The 21544-nt window shown below is 39.9% G+C and overlaps 1 protein-coding gene across 21 annotated transcripts in view; it reads right to left on the reverse strand.

The window, feature by feature from the left end:
• Positions 1–15778, reverse strand: part of adgrb2 (adhesion G protein-coupled receptor B2) — a 288153-nt gene extending 272375 nt beyond the window's left edge. For 13 of the 21 annotated variants that reach the window (XR_009061841.1, XM_057827328.1, XM_057827333.1 and 10 more), the window contains exons 1-2: positions 15058–15777; positions 2145–2238 (exon numbers count right to left, since the gene is read on the reverse strand). The gene's annotated coding sequence lies outside the window, so the exon portion shown is untranslated. Of the gene's footprint in view, positions 1–2144; positions 2239–15057 lie in introns of all 21 variants that reach the window. The other 8 variants (XM_057827338.1, XM_057827344.1, XM_057827342.1 and 5 more) reach the window with 3 other exon arrangements.
• Between the last annotated feature and the right edge of the window lie 5766 nt (positions 15779–21544).

A 21544-nucleotide genomic window follows, 5' to 3' on the forward strand; every position in this document is an offset into this window, starting at 1 on the left:
TTTTTTTTTTTTTTTTTTTTAAATCAGTCACGTAAAACAGTACCTAGTTTCCATTGCCGTTCATCATGTCAGGACCCCCTTCTCCACCAAGCAGCGTCACCACCGTCCTGCAGTTCAGATCCCATTTCCTTGTTTTCCTGACGCTGGATTCTACTGCTTTCCCACTTGCGCCAACTCCTCTTGCGAGTCCCGTTCTATTTTTTTGAGTTCGGACAGCGGGCTCGCATTGAGAGAGGTGACGCTGGTGACGTGAGCGGCCATGATATCCCCCTTCCCTTGCCTTCCCTTCTTTCTGCAGCGCCCTTTTCTCTCAGCACGGCGACTCATTCGCAGGTAAAGCCTGAATAGTCATTGAATATAACAGGATTTAACACAATGTACCTCCCTGGATCTTATTCTTTACTTTAAGTTTATTAATAAGACATATAATACATGCTATTGGAAAGTTCGTTTGAGATAGGGTAGCCTACTTTTTTTTTTTCCTTTTTAGGGATAGTTAAGGGGTTTATTCCGACTTACGCTGAAATTCGGTTACGTCATAACCTAGGGACTACCTGTAGTAGTAGTGGTTGGGGTTATGTTATACAGCCACTAAATCAGGGGTCGACAAATCCGGTCCTCGAGAGACGCTATCCAGCTTGTTTTCCATGTCTCCCTCCTTTAATACACCTGAATCAAATAACCAGGATTGTGATCAGGCTCCTGCAGAGCTTGCTGATGAGCGGATCATTTGATTCAGGTGCACATGTATTGAAGGAGGGAGACATGGAAAACGAGCTGGATAGCGACTCTTGGTGACCGAACTTGCAGACCCCTGCACTATAGATGGTGGTGCGCAAAAGGGAATGTTATACCACGATTAACCAATATTGATCCATAAATAAGGTGTATCAGATTATTAAGTGAAGGCTTGTAGGTGCGCTTTATAGTGTGGAAAATTTGGTACAAAAATCTAAATGCATTTTAATTCCATTCTCACAAATTGGCAAACACTGCTTATTGGTTGTTGGATAAATAATAATTTTGACAGTTTGCAATGGTGTTTGTGCATTTGTCGGTGAACTGGACCAAGAAAAAAATATATATTAACCAAATAAAATCTAAGACAATTTACTCAGAGAGTAATGCGAAACCAAAAACTTTATTACTGATATACAGTAATCCCTCGCTACTTCGTGCTTCAAACTTCGCGCCTCAGTCCATCGCGGATTTTTTTTTTCAATTAAAAAAAAAAAAAAAAAAAAGCTACAGATGAGCTGTCCCGAGCCGATGGCGTAGTCTCACTCCCTCCCTCTCCCTGCTCTTTGTTGCTCAGGCATTGCACTGGAGTTGCTTATAAAAGTTAATGATGATTGACAGACGTTTAATGTTTGATTTTGCCACAGATGCCTTGAACCCGATGCTTTAAAGCACCGCATGCGTCAATCATTGTTTAACGTGCTAAACAGTTGCTGTAGCAACTCATTGTGTGTAAGTGAGCAGCTTGAGCGGATTTGTGTTGACTCATTCAATGAAGCAATTAATAAAGACAAGCATTTTTATACTTTATTCTTGTTTAAAAATAATTCGGTGGGACAGTAACATGTTTAAAACTTATAATTATTAAATTTGAAACGCTTAAAAACCATTTTTAAAAATTTATACATACATAAAAGTTTTTCTTTTTTAAATTACACTTTGGGGTAAAAAGTGAAAACATTTATATGTCTCTCTTTCCAATGCTAAATCTAAATAAATGCATTGAACACACACACACACACACACACACACACACACACACACACACACACACACACACAAAAATATATATATATTTGTTTTCTTTTTGGGGGGTTGAGGGGGCGCTACTTTGGGGTTTTTCCACTTATCGCGGCGGGTTCTGGTCCCCATTAACTGCTAAAAATGAGAGATCACTGTACTACAAATTGTGATTACAATTAGCATAGTTTGCATGAACACTAGCATAAATATCGGGCATATGATACCATAAAAATCCATCCAACTACTGTAGGTGATATAATAAACACTACATAATCTTTAATAATTTAACAAAACATGTTTAAAGCAGGTTATATGCTACATGCTCGGCTTAAATTTACAATGAACAAAATTAAGTGAAGAAAAATAATGTAAGAAAAACTCACTGGAAATGCCTTGTCAGGTGATTGGTGATATGGTCAGGTATATACATCAGCTGAACTTGAGACAGGCTGAGGTTTTATTTGGACCATCCATTTCCTGTCACACATGAGACATGATTATATTCACTTTATTGTATTGAATAAAGATTTCTGTTCTCTATTAAAAAAAAAAGGCAATTGCTAAGGTGAGATATTACTTTAAAGTACCTTGCTGATATTCTATCATGGCCACTGTTCTCTAGATCATTACCAAGTACAGTATCCCAGATTTAGGATCACTGCTTAAATCTGTTTCAGGTGTGAGAAGCCAATGGTGTGGTAAATAGTAGGAATAAATTAGGTGTGACTTAAAACTTGTTTGAGTTGTTTGATGATGACAGACACACACAGTGTATGAAAAAGAGAAAAAAAAAATAATAGTGCCATCTGATCATGGAAACATTTTTGTTATCCCGCGTCAGCACATCTCTGAAGGTAATGGATTAAAAGGAGCAAAGGCATTTATGCTGTTCATTTGTTAAATTCAAGACAATACATCATTTTGAGCAAATGGGAATTCTGAAAAAGCCAAAGGGGACTTATCATTATTTGAGCAGAGAAAATGAGACTGATTAACAATGCAAACTACACTGCCTGGCTCTGCTGGATAACTGTGAGCACTTTAGGCCAAATAGTTTGTCACCAAGATTTAGCTTTGAATTTGGTCCCAAAAATATTCAATTTTCTTGTGGCCTTTATTTAATGCAAACTAAACTCACTCAATGCATATTTTGCAACTAGGGGGCCAGCTTGGTAAAATCATAGGCAGTTGTTTTGAGCTAGCAAAGCTAAACTCTTGCCGAAATATATTGGGAATTAACATAATCTTGGAATTTTATATTTCATATGACTTGTTCGTCCAGACGTGTTTAACACACCGTATTTGAATGTCAAATGTGCAACCTTATCTCAAGTTCTTAGTTCAGCACAACAGTAATAAATCACTGAAATCCAGAGTTAGGTTAATTACAGTGGCGGCCAATGAAACGTTCCCATTTAATCCACTTGTGTAATTGATGTGGCGATAGCAGCTCATTCAGTGGGCAGATCACATGCTGAGTAACGTACAAAACCACTGAGCAGTACTACTTGTCCAACGAATTACTACATGCCAAAAGTTACTATTTGTAAGCTGCTGCTTGTGCTGTCACCATCATCCACCTGTCTCTCCTTTATCTACACTGCTTATCCTCTACAGGGTCATTGCAAGCAGGATCTATCCTAGCTGACATTGGGGAAAAGATGGGGTACACATAGGACAGACGTAAAATCAATTGCAGAGCTGACACAGAGACAGACAAACGTTCACGTTCACACCTACGGGTGAGCGTTGCCAATTAACCTTTCTCTTTCCTACCACCCACAAACCAATAACCTTCTCACTGTCATGCCACAGTGCTGGAAATGACAGCACTTTGCCACTTGGAAAAAGATAACCATAGAAAGCAATCAATCTTGGAAGCTCAGAATAACTGAACGGCCAAATTATCGGAACATGGACTGTTTTATGTGATTGAGTCATCATTGTATCGAACCATACGCAAACCTTCATAGTATGCACCCCCAGAGATATGACTTCATGTCTCCATGGCAACACCACACATTCTTACAGTACACCTGGCAAATTCAGAGGCCAGGCAAACACTCTTCAAAACAAATTGCAACAAAAACGCATGGCGAGAAGGTGTCACGAGTAAGACAACATGTGAGGTACCTAAAACCCCGGATTTAACCGTGCAGCAGTTGTATGTGAAAACAATTTCCCGGCTCGACTGACACGGAAATTATGTGGACATTTCACAGTTTGCGTTTTAGTATAATGTCGGGGACTTTCCCGGGAAGCGGTGTGTGTGAAAGCAAGCGTTTCATTCCCGAGTCACAGCACAATGGCTGATGACGTAAATATCATGGCGGGCCCATCGTCACTTCCTCTTTCTTCGCAGTAAGATGAAAAGCAGTAAACAAAGATCGCAATTATCAACATAGCAAGCTGGAAATAGCTAAGAGCTGAAAAAATAACAAAATTAAATTGCTACGGGATCGTAGAGCCGAGGAAGAGAGTCCATCGTCCATCTTTGGAAATGTGTGGTTTAATTTGTTGCCGATGTTAGGGTCAGCTGCTGCGGAAACAAGATTGCTCTTCAAAGCAAAAAACAAAGGAGGGAAGGGTCCAAGGGTTTATTAAATATAAACAAAAATACACTCGATCGCAGAAAACGGGGAATAACACAATGGATCCGTGGCAGTAGGTCGACGGGGATCAATAATACTAACTTAAGAGAGCCGATAGGACAACAAAAACAAATACAATCAAGTACCAGCAAAACAGGGGATTTCAAAACAAGAGCAGCAAAGGTATCGAATAGTACCCAGCAAGTTAATACCTCTACACCCTTCACTTGAATCGCCTGGGCTTAAATATATCTTGATGAGCTTGAATTGGCTGAAGTTACAACATCGGGAACGCACCCACAAACGGCTCGGTAAAAAAACACGATTTGACCCGCATTGTGACAGCCGATGCCTACCAAAAATTACCTAATGTCCGGGTTAGAAAATCATGCCAGCAGCCCTCCCCGCACCAGTGGTCAACACTGGACAAGTGTGTGAAAGTGTCCAACCCGCGTCATTCTCGGTACATCTCTACAGGCGTGAAAGCAATGACGCGAGTAAATCCCGTGTCACCTTACACGGGAATTTCCCTCGATATGTTTTTTAAGAGGGCTTAAAAGTCAATACTAATCCCAACATGCAATACAGTATATTGCACTGGTGCAGTATGTACACGAACAGTAAGATACACAAGGTCACAAAGTAATCCAGCACTAATAAAGTACTAGACACATATAACATCACTCCATGTTTTACCATATGTCTGGAATTTTATGTTATCTTAAACTTTATTCATACAGGCATGCTGAGGAAATTACATGTCGCAAATATGCCAAGAGCTGAGAGAGCTTTTTATTCCGATTTATTTCCTCCTTTTTGCAACAGGGGTTGACTTACTGTTCACTAAGCAGGAGAATAAAGATGTCATATGTCATGTGCACGTGTGGGTAATGTAATAAACCAGCAGACGACATTGGAAATGTCCTCAGGGGCCAGATGGTGTTACAAGGCTTGGATAACGGTGCATTGGCTGCTCCATGCTGTTTGGCTTCATTGTCAAGTCTAATTCATACAAATGGGAACAACCTGCGTGCGGTGTAACCTTATGGATTTAAGCATTGTGTAGTTATTCTTTTTTAGTATGTTTACAATTGGCAAAAGCACACAATGTATTATTGTTGTCAACTTTTGATGATACACACTCTGTCCAGCATGGTGAATAAGATGTTGTGGTTCTGAAAGTTATACTCGTAATTAGTAGTAGTATTTCTCCAGTATTATGGGTTAAAAATTAAAAGGATAAACGAATGTGAAATAATATACAGTGGTACTTCTACATATGAATTTAATTCGTTCCAGGACCTGTTTTGTAAGTCGAAATGGTGGTATCACGAGCGGGATTTTCCCATAAGAATACATTTTGATTGAATGAATTCGTCCCACAGCACAAAAACCTAAGCTAAATCCTTATCTCTCGTATTGTGTTGGCGTCAGAATTTACCTGTTTTATAATTTTTATATGCAAAAATCCATGGTAGTTTTGGCATGCCCAAACTTGAAAACGGGTCAATCTTGACCTGAAAACAACATATTGACAATTTTTCGTACTGTCTGGCAAAGTTAAATCACAGATTAGGTTTAATTCACTAGCAAAAATATGGGCGGATGTCTAACACAATATACACTCACCGGCCACTTTACTAGGTACACCATGTTAGTAACGGGTTGGACCCCCTTTTGCCCTCAGAACTGCCTTAATTCTTCGTGGCATAGATTCAACAAGGTGCTTGAAGCATTCCTCAGAGAGTTTGGTCCATATTGACATGCTGGCATCACACAGTTGGTGCAGATTTGTCGGCTGCACATCCATGATGTGAATCTCCTGTTCCACCACATCCCAAAGATGCTCTATTGATTGAGATCTGGTGACTGTGGAGGCCATTTGAGTACAGTGAACTCATTGTCATGTTCAAGAAACCAGTCTGAGATGATTCCAGCTTTATGACATGGCGCATTAGCCTGCTGAAAGTAGCCATCAGAAGTTGGGTACATTGTGGTCATAAAGGGATGGACATGGTCAGCAACAATACTCAGGTAGGCTGTGGCGTTCCAACGATGCTCAATTGGTACCAAGGGGCCCAAAGAGTGCCAAGAAAATATTCCCCACACCACCAGCCTGAACCGTTGATACAAGGCAGGATGGATCTATGCTTTCATGTTGTTGACGCCAAATTCTGAACCTACCATCCGAATGTCGCAGCAGAAATCGAGACTCATCAGACCAGGCAACGTTTTTCCAATCTTCTATTGTCCAATTTCGATGAGCTTGTGCAAATTGTAGCCTCAATTTCCTGTTCTTAGCTGAAAGGATTGGCACCCGGCATGATCTTCTCTTGCTGTAGCCCATCTGCCTCAAAGTTCGATGTACTGTGCGTTCAGAGATGCTCTTCTGCCTACCTTGGTTGTAACGGGTGGTTATTTGAGTCACTGTTGCCTTTCTATCAGCTCAAACCAGTCTGGCCTCTGACCTCTAGCATCAATAAGGTATTTCCGCCCACAGAACTGCCGCTCAGTTTTTTTTTTCCCTTTTTCGGACCATTCTCTGTAAACCCTAGAGATGGTTGTGCGTGAAAATCCCAGTAGATCAGCAGTTTCTGTAATACTCAGACCAGCCCTTCTGGCACCAACAACCATGCTACGTTCAAAGTCACTCAAATAACCTTTCCTCCCCATACTGATGTTCGATTTGAACTGCAGGAGATTGTCTTAAACCATGTCTACATGCCTAAATGCACTGAGTTGCCGCCATGTGATTGGCTGATTAGAAATTAAGTGTTAACAAGCAGTTGTACCTAATAAAGCGGCCGGTGAGTGTAAGTGTTAATTAAAACTACTGGTACAACTACAAATAGCAATTACACGTAGCATAACAAATACATTATTAATACGAATCGAAATAATAATAATTACAGTATGTAACGAACCGGGTTCTAATGTGGTGGTTGTGTTTTGCATGCTGTACCTGAACGCACTGTGTGACTGACGACAGAGTGAGATGGATACCGAAGAGTTTTTTTCCTGCTGTTTTCATATTGTTGTTGGGGTCGGCTACGGCGAACAGTAGCCACATTGTGTTGCTCAAGTTCCAAAATAAACGATGAAAAACCTGACGAAGCTGACGACTTCCTTGCCGATGTTACAATAATAATAATTGTCACCTTGACTTATAAAGACTGGTGAACGGAGGTCGGAGGAGGACCGTAGAGACTGTAGACATATTCCAGCCATATTGTCGAGCCAGTTCACTGACGCACACACCACGCTCATATTTTTCTACTATTTTCATCTTAATGTCACTGTTAAGCGTCACCTTTTTCCTTTTTTTCCTTTCCGTCCGTCTTAGGGGAAAAAAATAAAACTGCGACGCTGTCGTAAATCGTCGCATTTCGAGCATGTCGTCGTATATCGAGACAAATAACGAGTCAAATTTTATGTTGGATGTTGAAAGGATCGAATGTCAAAGCACCGCTTTATATGCGGATATACTGTACCCATACAGTTAAAACGATTTACCACTACCTGTTGCATTGGCATGGAAGCCGCATCTGGCAAATTGTGTTAACACCATACGCGGAGATTATAGGGGTGCCTAGGGGGGGGGGCATATAAACCCCCTGGTGGCCGAAAATATCATTGCATATAATAGACTTTCCAACATATGAATTTAAAATTAAGTATTTGCCGGTAAAATGCTGTCTAAAAAATCTGTAAAGCAATAAAACAAACAAGAAAAATAAATGAAATGAAAAAATATATATTTTTATAATGGTTCAAAATAATTTTTTAAACAGATGATGTGACTAGCCCCTTAGAGACGGTCATTAGCTTTGCTTGGCCCCCAGCGAGGATGCCTGTATGTAAGAACATGGGCTAAGCTACTATCCATGCATATATCATGTTAAATTCATTGCTGATACTGCGTTAAGGGGTTTTTATTTTTAACCCCTCCTGCCACAAAAGTCAAACTCCGCCTATGCAAATAGCATATTTTAGTTATAGAAAGACAGAAAAATGAATAAAACTGATAAACAAGTTCAAGATACAATGGCAGGGAAGAAGAAAATAAAGACAATGATTAGTGAGTCCCTAGAAAGAAGAACTTGCCCTCTTGAATTATATTGCACTATAAACTTAGTTTCAAACTCTTTGGCTCAATAGAGTCCGTCAAATCTTGTTTTTGAAATCCCTGCAGGCTTATATGGAAAATATAGAGGCAAATATTTTAGGGCAGTGAATTGACCAAACAATTACTGAGCAGACTGACAAAGTGCAGGGGCACTCTCGTGGAAAACTCCTTACTTGACTTGAAGGTAGAAATAGTCTTTTTTTTTTTTTTGTGTTTGTATTTTTTTAATGAATCTAACTTTTCCCCCCTCTGCGGTTGATTAATTAAAGAAGTTAATTAACAATGTTAGTCTTGAAAATTCATTTACTTGTGTTTTTCCCCTCCTGTCCTCCTTCCGGCCAACTTGGCCCGGCAACTCCCAATGAAACCTCTCCTTTCACAGTTGTTGCCAAAAGGCTCACATTAATTATAGACAGCGGTTCCATAGAAAGGCTTTTGTTTCTTGATGATGTTTTTAAGCCTTAGCCTCGCCCAAGCCCAGTCATGCTTATAGAAGACGGCAAACCTAAACAGCACTCACTGCAAATATTGACACACTCACCCGAGGCCAAGCCAAATGAGTGCCGCCCCACTGACAGAGGCATCTGTGACTCCAAATGGAGCATGGCAAGAATACAAAGTAGGAGAGTTCCATACATGGCGCTGCGGATCAAAAAGACACCTTGCCGGAGGTTGCAAAGACTAAAACCAATGCATATTTGACTGAAGACCTCATCTTAGAACATTGTTGATCATTATGTGCAGAAAAACGAATATCTGACTGCGAAAGGAACGAAGAAACCAGCAGAGTTCAACATGCAAGGATAAAGAAAAATAAGGCTTTGTGTTTGGATGCATCTGCCCACCACAAAGATTGACACAGATGTCCGCCCTTTTCCAAATTATCTATCAAGCTGGGCTTTCGTGGCACCAGTGGCTCATTGAGAAGCTCATTAGAAAGTGTATGTTCCTGCTTTAACACAGACAGTGTGGCTTTGCTTGCTCACTGCAATGTTTTAATGGTTCCTGTTTCAGTGTGCATCTATTTACAGAGTTGCTTCCATGAAAAATGAGATGTGAAACAGAAAAGCAGATAAATGAGAGGCAAGGTTTGTATGTGCCAATGTGAACGATAGTAGTAGGGGGGCTGAGACGTGCCGGCATTAGTGCGTGACATGTGGGCGGATATTGAAGATGCTATTAGTATCACATTTAGCCCTTATAAAACTGCCAAAGAGTTGGGTGGTTTTCATAAGTCCTCGTCAGATATACGTCGAAAACTGCAGTAATTCCAATGATCATTCAGTGATTGGGGTGTCATTAACCAGCACTGATTACATCCGGTTTAAGCTTGCACATGTCAAGTGGAAAAATGAATGCCTGAAACCTAGCATACATGTCAGAATTACTGAATGACATTTTTTTACATACAAAAAACTGATTACTCACAAACCTTTCAGGTAGGCTATATATATATATATATATAAATTCATAGTACGCAAGCCTCTTATATGACATGTTAATGAATCATTTGCTATTCATTGTTGAAGTCAATCATTGAAATACTATCTAGTAGGAACACTGACTAACTGAATGGCTCCAATTTGTTTTCTCTCTTGTTATGTAACACATTTGCACAGCAAAAAGATGATCGTTGCTGAGCTGAAAGGCTAGAGTGCAATCCTTTGTGCCCCAAAGCAAGGGAAATGACTTCATATGTTGACTAACCCCAGCACACACTCGTCCGCGATGATTGTAGAAAGCAAACAGGCACAGACATTAAGTGAATTCCACTATAAGGATTATCCATTGGTTTATTTAAACACCTTATTGCCAGAAAATGAAGCACTCCTCTTTAGTAAATACAAAACATATATTAAAAAGTAATATTGTGCAAAACAAGGCACAGCAGCTTGATGTGTGAATTGCAGAATTGCTCCTGATGTATTTACTATAACACACGGGGGAATGTCATTTGATCTCATTTTGGATTATGGCCCTTGTGAGGATCAGTATGTCCGAGCCGGATCCAAAAAGCTCTACATAATGAGGCTCATTTTAGAAAAGCCAGAGAGTACTCTGGCGCTTTCTGCTGCAACTGGCCATCACTGCTCCAGCACATTAGAAATAGACCTGAGACGTATAGGGAGTGCTTATGTTTCCTGTGCACGACTGTAATGAAAAGTCATCACCTCATAAATCCAGTAAGACATCACTTATTCAGCTTTTATTCCACTTTTTTCTTGTCATCTGCTAAAAGTTTGACTTCAAATTAAGCACACTTAGTGGCACTTTAAACTATGGTGTAACACTCTTTAGCAGAATCACTAAAATCATCAATAGACCCTCTTTGTCAGGTGAACGATACATACAGTAAATGACAATAAAATGCAATATTCTCAACTGATAGGTTAATTATGTAACCAAAAACTTCATAGCTTTATATAACCAAATGTTTCATTTTCACCAGCGCAATCACATTTCGCTCCAATCACTAACGTGATTTTTAAATTCTCACAAAAGATGGTGCCTTGAGATGCATTCATAAAACACCAATCACTAAACTTCACAGATGGGAAATTGTGGGTTCAAATTCACTGAACCGCTTCACTAAACCATTGTCCCTGACTGCTGTTTGTCCTCTACTCAGCAGGGTTACAAATCAGCCCTCTCGCACATCCAACTCATCAGCCATCATCCCCGGGTTGCTCATCACTGTTAAAAGGGGACATGGCCCGCCGGCTCCATTAGTTCTCAACTGCAGCCCGAAGAAATAAAAAACAAAATGAGATCATTGACTGAATCTTTGATAAAGATACCAATGTCAAACGTGTTTGTGCTACTAGAAGCTTGGGGGCAATATCTGTTTCCAAAAAGTTGCAATATGTCAACAGAAATTGGGAAATAAGCAAATGAAGATGACAATACAATTTTTTGTCCGTCCATGGTCCAATTAGGCCAACCAATATATTTATTCAGTTGCCAACTACAGGAATGGAGAGGAATGGCCCCTGTGTAGGGTTGGGCATCGTTTGAAACTGAACGATTCCGGTTCCGATTCCAATTCCACGTTTCGATTCCTGTTCTGAACGATGCCTGATTCCGATTCTTTTAAGAGGCAGGGCCCCCCAAAAAAATGCAATGTCCAAAAAATTGCATAGTTTATATTAAAGTCCGTCTTCCTTTGTCTGTCATGGTCTTTTCGGGCAAATTATTCCATATTCTGTGACTGTCAATGATTCTCTTTCTTGGCCAAATTATCCCACATTCTGCAACTGTCAATGATACCGATGATGATGACAATGACAATAAATTTCAAATTTCAAAGTCTTAACTTCTCAACTTTTTAAAAAATTAAATTAACTTCTCACAGGGCTAATTATAACTTATAAAAATTGGAATGATTCCGGGAGCATGGAGTCTTAGAACCGGTTCCCGTCGATGCTCGATGCTTGCCCAACCCTACTCCTGTGACTTTTCCCCTTTTTGTATTTAAATAGTACAGTTAAGTGATTTCAACTTTTCTGATTTGTTGGTACTTGCAACTCCTGCAATTGGCTGGCTACCAATTCAGGGTGTACCCCGCCTACTGCCCATAGTTAGCTGGGATAGGCTCGAGCAATCCCGCAACCCTCGTAAGGATAAGTGGCATGGAAGATTAATTGATGTTATAATGATTAAAATAATAATCCATTTTATCTATAGAGCACTTTTACTGATGCTCAAAGACATTTTACAGTTGAAACAAAGAAAAGGCTCACACGACGTGCACAGTACAAAACAATAGAGAAAATAATTATGAATTAAAAGCCAGTTTAAAAAGATGAGTTTGTAACAATTTTTTGAATGTAGGAAGATCAGAACAGGTGTGGATGGGTTTACGGAGTGAGTTCCAAAGTGAAGGGGCAGCAACGGAGAAGGCTCTGTCCCCTCAAGTACGGTGCGTTATTTGTGGGGGCAGTGCGAGAATGTTTCCATTAGATGAGTGGAGGTGAGGGGAGGGGTGTGGGGACAGAGAAGGTCCGTAAGGTAAGGAGGAGCCACGTTATTGAGTGCTTTGTATGTGAGAAGGATGCTTTTGTACTATATCCTGTGTGAGATGGGAAGCCAGTGCAGTTTGTGGAGGATGGGGGTACTGTGATTCCTAAAGGGGGTCAAGGGTTAGAAGGCGTGCAGCGGCGTTTTGGATATATTGTAGTTTATTGAGGAGTTTGGTTGGAAAAACGAAAAGAATGCTGTTACAGTAATCGAGTCTGGAGGGTGACGAATGCATAGATGAGGGTTTCTGCAGCAGAGGATGTGAGGGAGGGGCGAAGATGGGCTATGTTCTTGAGGTGGAAGAAGGCAGTTCTGGTGATGTGGTTGATGTGCTGGCCGAATCGTAGTTTATTGTCAAAAATGATACCTAGGTTGTGGGAGTGTGTTAAGAGAGGGAGGGTGCAGTTGTCGATGGTAAAGGAAAATTGACTGTATTTTATGTGAGCTGCAGGGTCGATGGTTATGTCCGATTTGTTACTGCTGAGTTGAAGATAGTTTGCTTGCATCCAGGATTTAATTTCGCTGAGGCAGTTGTGAAGAGTAGATTTGGTGCTGTGAGATTTTTGTGGAGATTTATATTTGGATGTCATCGGTGTAGCAGTGAAATAGCAGTCCAAATTTACGGATGATCTGACCAAGGGGGAGGATGTAATGAATGAAGAGGAGGGGACCAAGAACTGACCCTTGGGGGACACTTTGTGGTAGGGAAACAGCAGGGAACGTGCAGTTGTTAATGCTGATGAATTGTTGTTATCCTACAACTCATATCAACTATTTCAGGCCCATTGACAATGATAGACATCCAATCATGAGGCTCTTTTGATATTTCTGCTGTAAAGAAAAGTGAATGAACACATACATTTGTTGATCCGTTGCTAGTCCTACCAATTCACATGGATTGGACGTCAATTGCTGTCAATGGCAGCCAATGAGTCAAATATACTACAAGGAGATGGCATACCTTAACACACATGCACAAAGAACAATTGGCACATCTCGAGAAATTAAAGTACTATTTCTCTTTTTTTCCTTGTAAACCGATCATTTATTTAGCAATTTTCATTCATTTGAGGCCATTTCTTTCTTCAGCAATTGGTTATTTAAATTAAAATCTGACTTATTCTTTCAATCAATGGTGAAAGGTTTCTTTCAATAAGTGGTGGAGCTATTATTTCACGTCTTGTTCTTCCTATGCCAATGACGCACCATCACACCAGACTTTATTACTTATTATTACTTTATTTATTAGTCTCTGAATAAAGACAGACAGACAGAAAGACAGATTCCGGTGAATTATTGTATGAAAATACAATGATTTGTGGATGTGTAGATATTGTCTGTAGAACATAAAGTGCCAACTGGGACCATTGGAATAACCAACTAATGCAGTGTGTAGGACCACAGAGGAAGAAGTGGAGAGTGAGGGAGAGAGAGGATGCACCAAGGCTCTTTTTGCGCCGACATGGTTAAAACCCGTTTGTCATGAAGCTTCAGCATCACCCAAGCCACCTGCTTGCCACGATAGCTCAGTGTCGCTGGGATTGTTTCACTTAAAAAAGAAAATGACTCCACAGAGATGGCGGGAAGGAGAAGAAAATAAGCAGACACTGCGGCATGACGCCCGCCTCTGACTACAGGCGCCTGAAGACGAACCACGTCTGTATGCGTGTGAAGTGATCACTAATCTCCCAAAGGGGACTTCCCGCGGTGTGGTTTAACCCACCCGTGACCCCATTGATCCACCTGTGAAAATTGTGGTTTCAGATTTACAGTCTACATGAGAAGACATCAGTAGGCATACACTGTACAGGTGGAACCACACTACTTATCATCATCCTGACATAAAAATCTACTTTGTGTGCACAGTGATCTATTTTAATGTGATTCGCGTGTGCATCTAGGCTTCCAAAGTTAGTGCGAGTAGGCATCTTTCATCAATAGATATGACCCTAGTTTTGGCAAAAATCAAGATAGAAGTGATTTTTACAATAGCTATTGATTGGAGTGTTTATTATTGAGGATGCAGTGGTTTAGAACTGCATTGCATCACAATGGGAGGTGTTTGTATATGTTCCATTCTAATTTTTTTTTTTTTTTTTTTTATGTTAGTAAATATAAAAAATGACGCTGTGCAGTCGAACACTACAGTAAACTACACAAACTAAATTAAAGATGATGATGTACGACTCCCTTGTCGACAGTGTGACTCAAAGTATAGTATTATCTTTGCATCTCATTACTCTGTGCAGGTGTACCTAATGAATTGGACGATGATTGTAGCTGTTTGTCACAGTGGCTGCGGCATTCAGTGGACCAACTCTTACTCACAGAGTCGCTAAAGATCGACTATATTTGTTATTTTAACCTCATCACATCACACGTGGATTCCATAACTGACGACCTCGTCCGTTATTTGGTTAATTTACTTAGGTTAGGTGCACGGCTACAAACATCGTATCATCATCATCAGTCAAATACGTAAAGGATACAATCAAGTAGCCCAAAGCTGCATGCGTCAAGAGACATTTTCCTTCAAACAGTATGAGTTCAAGTATGGGTTACCTGATCGCTGTCAGAAGTAGTTATTTGATGTAACGAGTAATCCCCGATCGCTTCAGTGGATCCAAATTAAGTTTTTCATCCATGGCACGTCTCAGGTGCCGAGCGCAAGATAGACTATCACTCATTCATTCATTCTGAATGCCGCTCCGGAATCTTCTCCACATAAATGTTTTTTGGCGAAGCATCCCATAAGTAAAAAATTAAAAAATAAAGAAATTACAACCAAATATATGGAAATACAAAAATTAAAAAAAGAAATGGTGAATGTAGGGGCGTGAAATCATAAAGTAGGCATAGGAGTTTAAAAAAAAAATCAACAAGGAAGGTTAAAGGAAAGAAAAACAAAAGGGCTGAAAGAGGCTGCCACCGCCGTGGCGTTGGGTGTTAAAACCATAAATCCATGTCATATAATCTCCATGGTTTGACGCATGTATATTCCACACCAAAGAGACAGGCTGCAGCAGCAGGGCAGCGGAGTGGGAGAGTGTTTTTTCCCCTTCTTCCGACTGATGTCTGGTATTCCAAGTCCAAGGGAGCTCTTGTTTGACGCAAAAAAGCCCAAAATATTCGAACAACCGACACTTTGCGGACCCTCTTCGCCTTATCCGTGCTGTCAGATGGGGGGGATTCGGTTTACTGTACTATTCGTAGAGATCCACAGGCAGTGGCTCTCGGTCGGCATCTGCCTCCTCTGCAGTCGCTTCTCGAGCGGAGGAGGGATGCGCGCCCCCGCTGCCCTCCACCGGGGAATTGTCAGGCGCGTTCACGGAAGACCCCCTTACCGCCCCACGCAACACCCCATTGGTATGCCACCCACTACTTTCTGCTTAAATCGTGAGTCGTGACGTCTGCAGGCACACTTTACAAAAATACAGAATCACGTCTATGCGTGAGGGAAATTCATTAAAGTAAATTAACTGGACAATTAATTACGCACACCCGCACTGGCTCATGAAATGATTCCCCAAATAATGTGGCTTTGTCGAACTACAAATGCAAATGACGTATTGACAGGCAAAACCAATGGTGTTATCAGGATGCCCGGTGTGGGTGGGCATTAGTCTTACCCTTGGGGGCGAAAAAAAAAAAAAAAGTTACAATGCTCAAGAAGGTCGAAATCCAGCGTAGGGCTACTGCACCTTAAAACATGTTTTGTTTTCTCCCTGAGATAACTGTTGTTGTGATTTGGTCTAAACAAATAAAGTTTTATTTGATTTTATTTGACTTAGAACACATCCATAACTGAACAATATGGACATGCAGGTGACAATGTTTTTTTTTTTTAGGTAGCCCATTGTGGTTCCTCGGTTTTAATATTATTATTATCATTATTTTTTGTTCCGCAGCCCCTTTGAGCTCAATTTGACCCCATTAGAATTCTTCAAAATGCACCAAAATCGTCAGGCAGGTCAAGACAGATGCAGTCTTTGATACGGTGTTAAGACTTCTTGCCTCGCACGGCCGGACTGTTCTCCCTGTATTTTTCAAACACTGTGAGAATAGTCTGGTACCCAGCCCATTAACGGCCTCTCGAGCAAGAACAAAATCAACCGTCCAATCAGATTTGTTTATTTGCTTGACGTGTTCTTAACCAGCAACGTCACTCTTCCGCGTCGGAAGTCGTCTCCACAACAACACAGATGACGAACAGGAGAGCCGAGAATATGTTTCAATCCACGGTAAAATCAGTTTTAAATTAAGAAAAACACAGACATAAGTCATTGACAACAGGCTGTCTCGCGCTAGCCATGTTAAATAAACTTCTCCGTTCTCTGCTTGCGCCACGCGAGTTGTCGCTTTACCAATGTCACGTCTGCCCGTCGCTGATTGGTCCACTCTGCTGTCTGTTTGCTGTGGCTTTCTCCGCCCTGGAAATTTGATCCGCTCATTGGTCGCCAGACTCTATAGCTGGAACAGCGGTAAGTCTGATGTACCAGGCTAGACATATTCCAAATACACTACCTGTATGTAGCGCCAAGCGCCGCCTAGCTGTCATTCTTTGTCCAGCCGACGCTTTGAGCCCTACTTTCAGCCCCTCAGAATGCTTCAAAACTCAAAAGCCAGGTACACACTGGTGAAAACTTTGATAAAATGTATTGAAGAAAAAAAAAAAATAATAAATTAAATAAATAAATATATACGGAAATGTGTGTAGCGCCCCCTAGGAACAATACCAATTTTTTTTTAAGGTGAAAGAGGAGGTAACAACGCAAAGGTTAAAACTTAGAACGCATCAGTACTATATGAATGTGATACCATAAGCGGCGCCCAGACTGCCGTTAGTACTATATTTAGATTTCTTTGGGTGGGCAGAGCGTGTCTGTGGGTGCCCAACCCCTCCCACCGGTAACGCCCCTGGGCAAAACCATATGCTCTTTCACGAAATGGCACATGGCAGACTATTTTTGGGCACCATAGGCGGAGTTTGACTTTGGGGGCGGGTCATGTTGATGACCCCGAAACGCAGTGTCTGAAATAAAATTATCTTACAAGATATATGATCGGAGAGTAGCTTAGCTCATGTTCGTACATACTGGCATCCAGTGTTGTCACAGATTACTTGAAAAAGTAATTTAATTACTGATTAAGCCTCGAATAAGTATTCTAGTTACTTTACTGATTACTTTATTATCAAAGTAACTGAGTTACTTTAAAAGTAATTTAACAGTTATGTTTTACCAATTTTCTCCCTTTGCTGCCTCAACATAAACAATCACAACAGAAAAATGTCATTGCATGTAATTGAATTTTTCACATAAGGCTTAATTTTCGAGTTAGCGGGGGTTTAATTAGTCGATGGAGTTGATTTCAACCACCATTGACTCGCGCTAGCTTAGCCATTCCGGAGCCCTGAAACAAACAAATAACTGACAAACTGTAAGGAATTTGTTCAAATCAACTCCAACGACTAATTCAACCCCCACTAACTCGAAGATTGAGCCTAATGTCAATAATTCTGAACTTCCCCTTCAAAAGAAAGACTTGGCCATTAAAATGTTGTCCATAAAAGTTGTAAAGCAATAAAACAAACAACAAAAAAATAATAAAATGAACAAGAATCCTACAAAGTATTTCATTATGAGTCAAAATTATTTTTCGAACAGTTCATGTGACTAGCACCTGAGAGACTGTCCTTTGTTTTGCTTAGCTAAAACTACGCCTGAAGAGAAAAGATGGATATTTAGAATTTCTTTCCAACCTAAGCTTTTAGTTACCATCAACAATTAGGCTTGACCTGAGAAGAACACCAACAGTGTCAAGATGTATATTGCTGAAAACACAGACAAGACTGAAAAAGCAATTTCTGCTCTTGCACTCCTTTTTAAAAGAAACTGCAGTATTTTAAGCCAAAACAACTGTTGTGTTTGATAGAACAATATGTCTTTATGCTGCCATAGCAGATTCATGGCGCATTAAGCCCCTGAACTATTTTTAATTTGTCCGTTTTACTCTGAAAACCCCCGTTTACAGACGTCGCACAACCACTTTTGTTTCAACCCAACCATAAAACGAAGGTAATTAATCATATTCATGTCATTTTTAGCTCAGAATCATTAACTGATGTCACATATTTCATTTAAAAAAAAAAAAAAAAACGACTTTAACAAATGATTCACTCTCATATTTTAAACTATTAAACAAATTATGTCACAATGAAAAAAATGGCGCCTGTAAAAAAAGTCACTGATATCTACCTCATAACTATCGCTTAATTGTATTTTTTTTTGTTACTGTCGCATTTTTTTTCGATATGTTAGATGATAATCGATCTAAACAAAGAAAAATTGTAAAAGAAAGAAAAACGTTTAAAAGGATAAATATATGAAAAAGAAAATCTCGACTACTCCTTGATGTTTGTGATTTCTGCATCGCGACCCTTGTTATATGACCATGTTTCACCTATAAAATCGCCCCAAAATCCAGCTCTGGCCATTCACAGCTGTGTCTTGACACTTGGTGATACATGCTACATGGAGTTTTTGGATCGAAACAAGGTAAGGTGGCGTCTGTAATTCTGCTCTCATGTGCTCTCACCTCCAGATAGGGTTTTGCTGTTTATATTTTATTTTTTAATTTTTTTAAATACCCTCCTGTTCAAAAATTTTCTTCCCCCAGAAAATTGAGATTTTAAGCTTTCCAATGATGTATCACACATGCATATCGGACAATTTTGAAATTTGGCCAAATTGGGGGTCTCAGAGCGGAACTTCAAGTCACCTAAGTGTTTTCCGCCATATATAAGTACACAGTACAGGCCAAAGGTTTGGATGCACCGCAAGGGTCGATACTTTGAAGAATGTAGAATTCAAAACTTGTTTTTAGTTATTTCACTTTTTTGCCAAGAACATAATTCCACATGTTGGTTCATAATTTTTATATCTTCAGTAATAATTTACAACAGTAGTGAAAATATATAAAACGCACAAAGGATGAGGTGTGGCCAAAATTTTAACTTTTGTTTCAGGGTCATCAACATGTTTCGCCCCTCCTCCCACAAAGTCAAACTCCGCCTATGGTTACAAACTAACTATAAAAAGTAATTAAAGGTAGGTTACAAACTGTTGAAGTGCTGGCTGTCTCGTTACCTCTAGGTTTTGTTTCGAGTTGTGTCGCGCTGTGCTGTATAATTCCAAATGGATGTAGAGTTTTTTAGCGGTCGACAGCACAAAGTTTGCAACGTGCGGAGATATTTTTGTCATCTTTACTGGACAGAAATGTGAAGTAAAGGCTGTATTTCCAATGAGCAAATGCCGCCGTTTGTTGTATCTCTCCTGGCTCTTTCATTGATTGCTGCGTTCTGACGAGGTAGAGCTAGTCGTTATGGTCGGAGACTCTCAGCGCTCACGGCATGGTAATACACGTGACCTGTTTGTTTTTGGTCTCCGATGGGGAACCGTGACATCTGATGTCATTCCCAAACTCAAGAGCAACATTTCTATTCAAAATAGTCTTCGTACATGACTACAGTATTATTCATACATACATACACTCCATACATTATGAGGCAATCACAAAATAGTAATGCTCAGACACTAAGGTAACTAACTTTAATCAGATTACTGATTTGGAAAAATGAACACGATAGATTACTCGTTACTGAAAGAAAGTAATCAGATTACAGTAACGCGTTACTGACAACACTGCTGACATTCCAGCTGTGTGTGGGCGTGTGCGTATGTGTGTGAGCGCGCGCATTTTTCTGTCTTACCAAGTGGAGAAGTAGACGCCGCATCCTTTTTGACTGAATATTCCAGCCAGAATCTGTCCTCAGGTGGTTTTGGCAAAGCAAAGCAAATGGCCGTGTTTAAGGTGCTAGTCACATGATGTGTTCGAAAAATAATTTTGATCCATTATCAAGAAAAAAAAAAAAAAAAAAAAAAATTGTCCATTTCATTTATTTTTGTTTTTTTATTGCTTTACAACTTTTATAGACAACATTTTATTGGCATGTCTTAATTTTAAATTCATTTATAGGAGAGTCAGTTACATGCAGTGACATTTTAGGCCACCCTTTAATCTCTGCGTATGTTGGGCACTATGCACTTTTGCCTTACAATCCATATGTTACATTTTTGCTAAATTTGAATATGTAGCTTGTGAGGGATAATATATATATGTATCATCATGCCTTACAAATATACAACTCAAAAGAGTGCAGGGTTATATTTGGTACACATATCCAGCATGATAGATGTTTAATGTCTATGGTGTTGTCGTATAAAAAAAAAAAAAAAAAAAAAAACAATGTTCAAAACATTTCTTGCAACTTGATTTGAATGGGTTTTCAAAATGAGCACTTTAGGAATTGCTCCTCCATGAGAGTGCTTATTTGTTTTTCAATTTTATTGGATGTATTCAAACTCACAGTTGTTGTTAGGAAACATGTATAACAATACAACAGTACAATATAAGAGGATAACAATTGTTAACACAGTCATGTATTTTCTTTACATAAGCTGCTGTCGGAAATTTTCCGCTAAATTCCCATGTAATGTGATAAGGGATTTACCTGTGTCATGGCTTTCAGACATTGGGAGATGTACCGGGAATAACCCGGGTTGAAGTCTTTCAGACTTGTCCCGTTTTTGCGAATAGGTGCTCTCTGTGCGGGGAGGGCAGGGGGCTGGAATTTACAGTATAACCTGGACATTACGTCATTTTTGGTCGGCAACAAAATAAACCACACTTTTCTAAAGATAGATGATGGACTGTCTCTTCCTCAGCGCCAACATTAAGTAGCAATTTAATTTTGTCATATTTCCAGTTTAATTTTGCTATATTTACAGTTTGCTATGCTAATAATTGCGATGTTTGTTTGCCGCGTTTCGCCTTACTGCAAAGAAAGAGCAAATGACGATCGGCCTTCCATGATATTTACGTCATCAGCCTTCGCGTTGGGAATTAAACGGCTGTTTTCACACATGCCGCGTCCCAGGTAAGTCCCGGACATTATACTAGGTCTTGACGCAGTTAATGTCCATGTCAT

The sequence above is a fragment of the Corythoichthys intestinalis genome, chromosome 22 (assembly GCF_030265065.1).
Source record: "Corythoichthys intestinalis isolate RoL2023-P3 chromosome 22, ASM3026506v1, whole genome shotgun sequence".
NCBI classification, from domain to species: Eukaryota; Metazoa; Chordata; class Actinopteri; order Syngnathiformes; family Syngnathidae; genus Corythoichthys; species Corythoichthys intestinalis.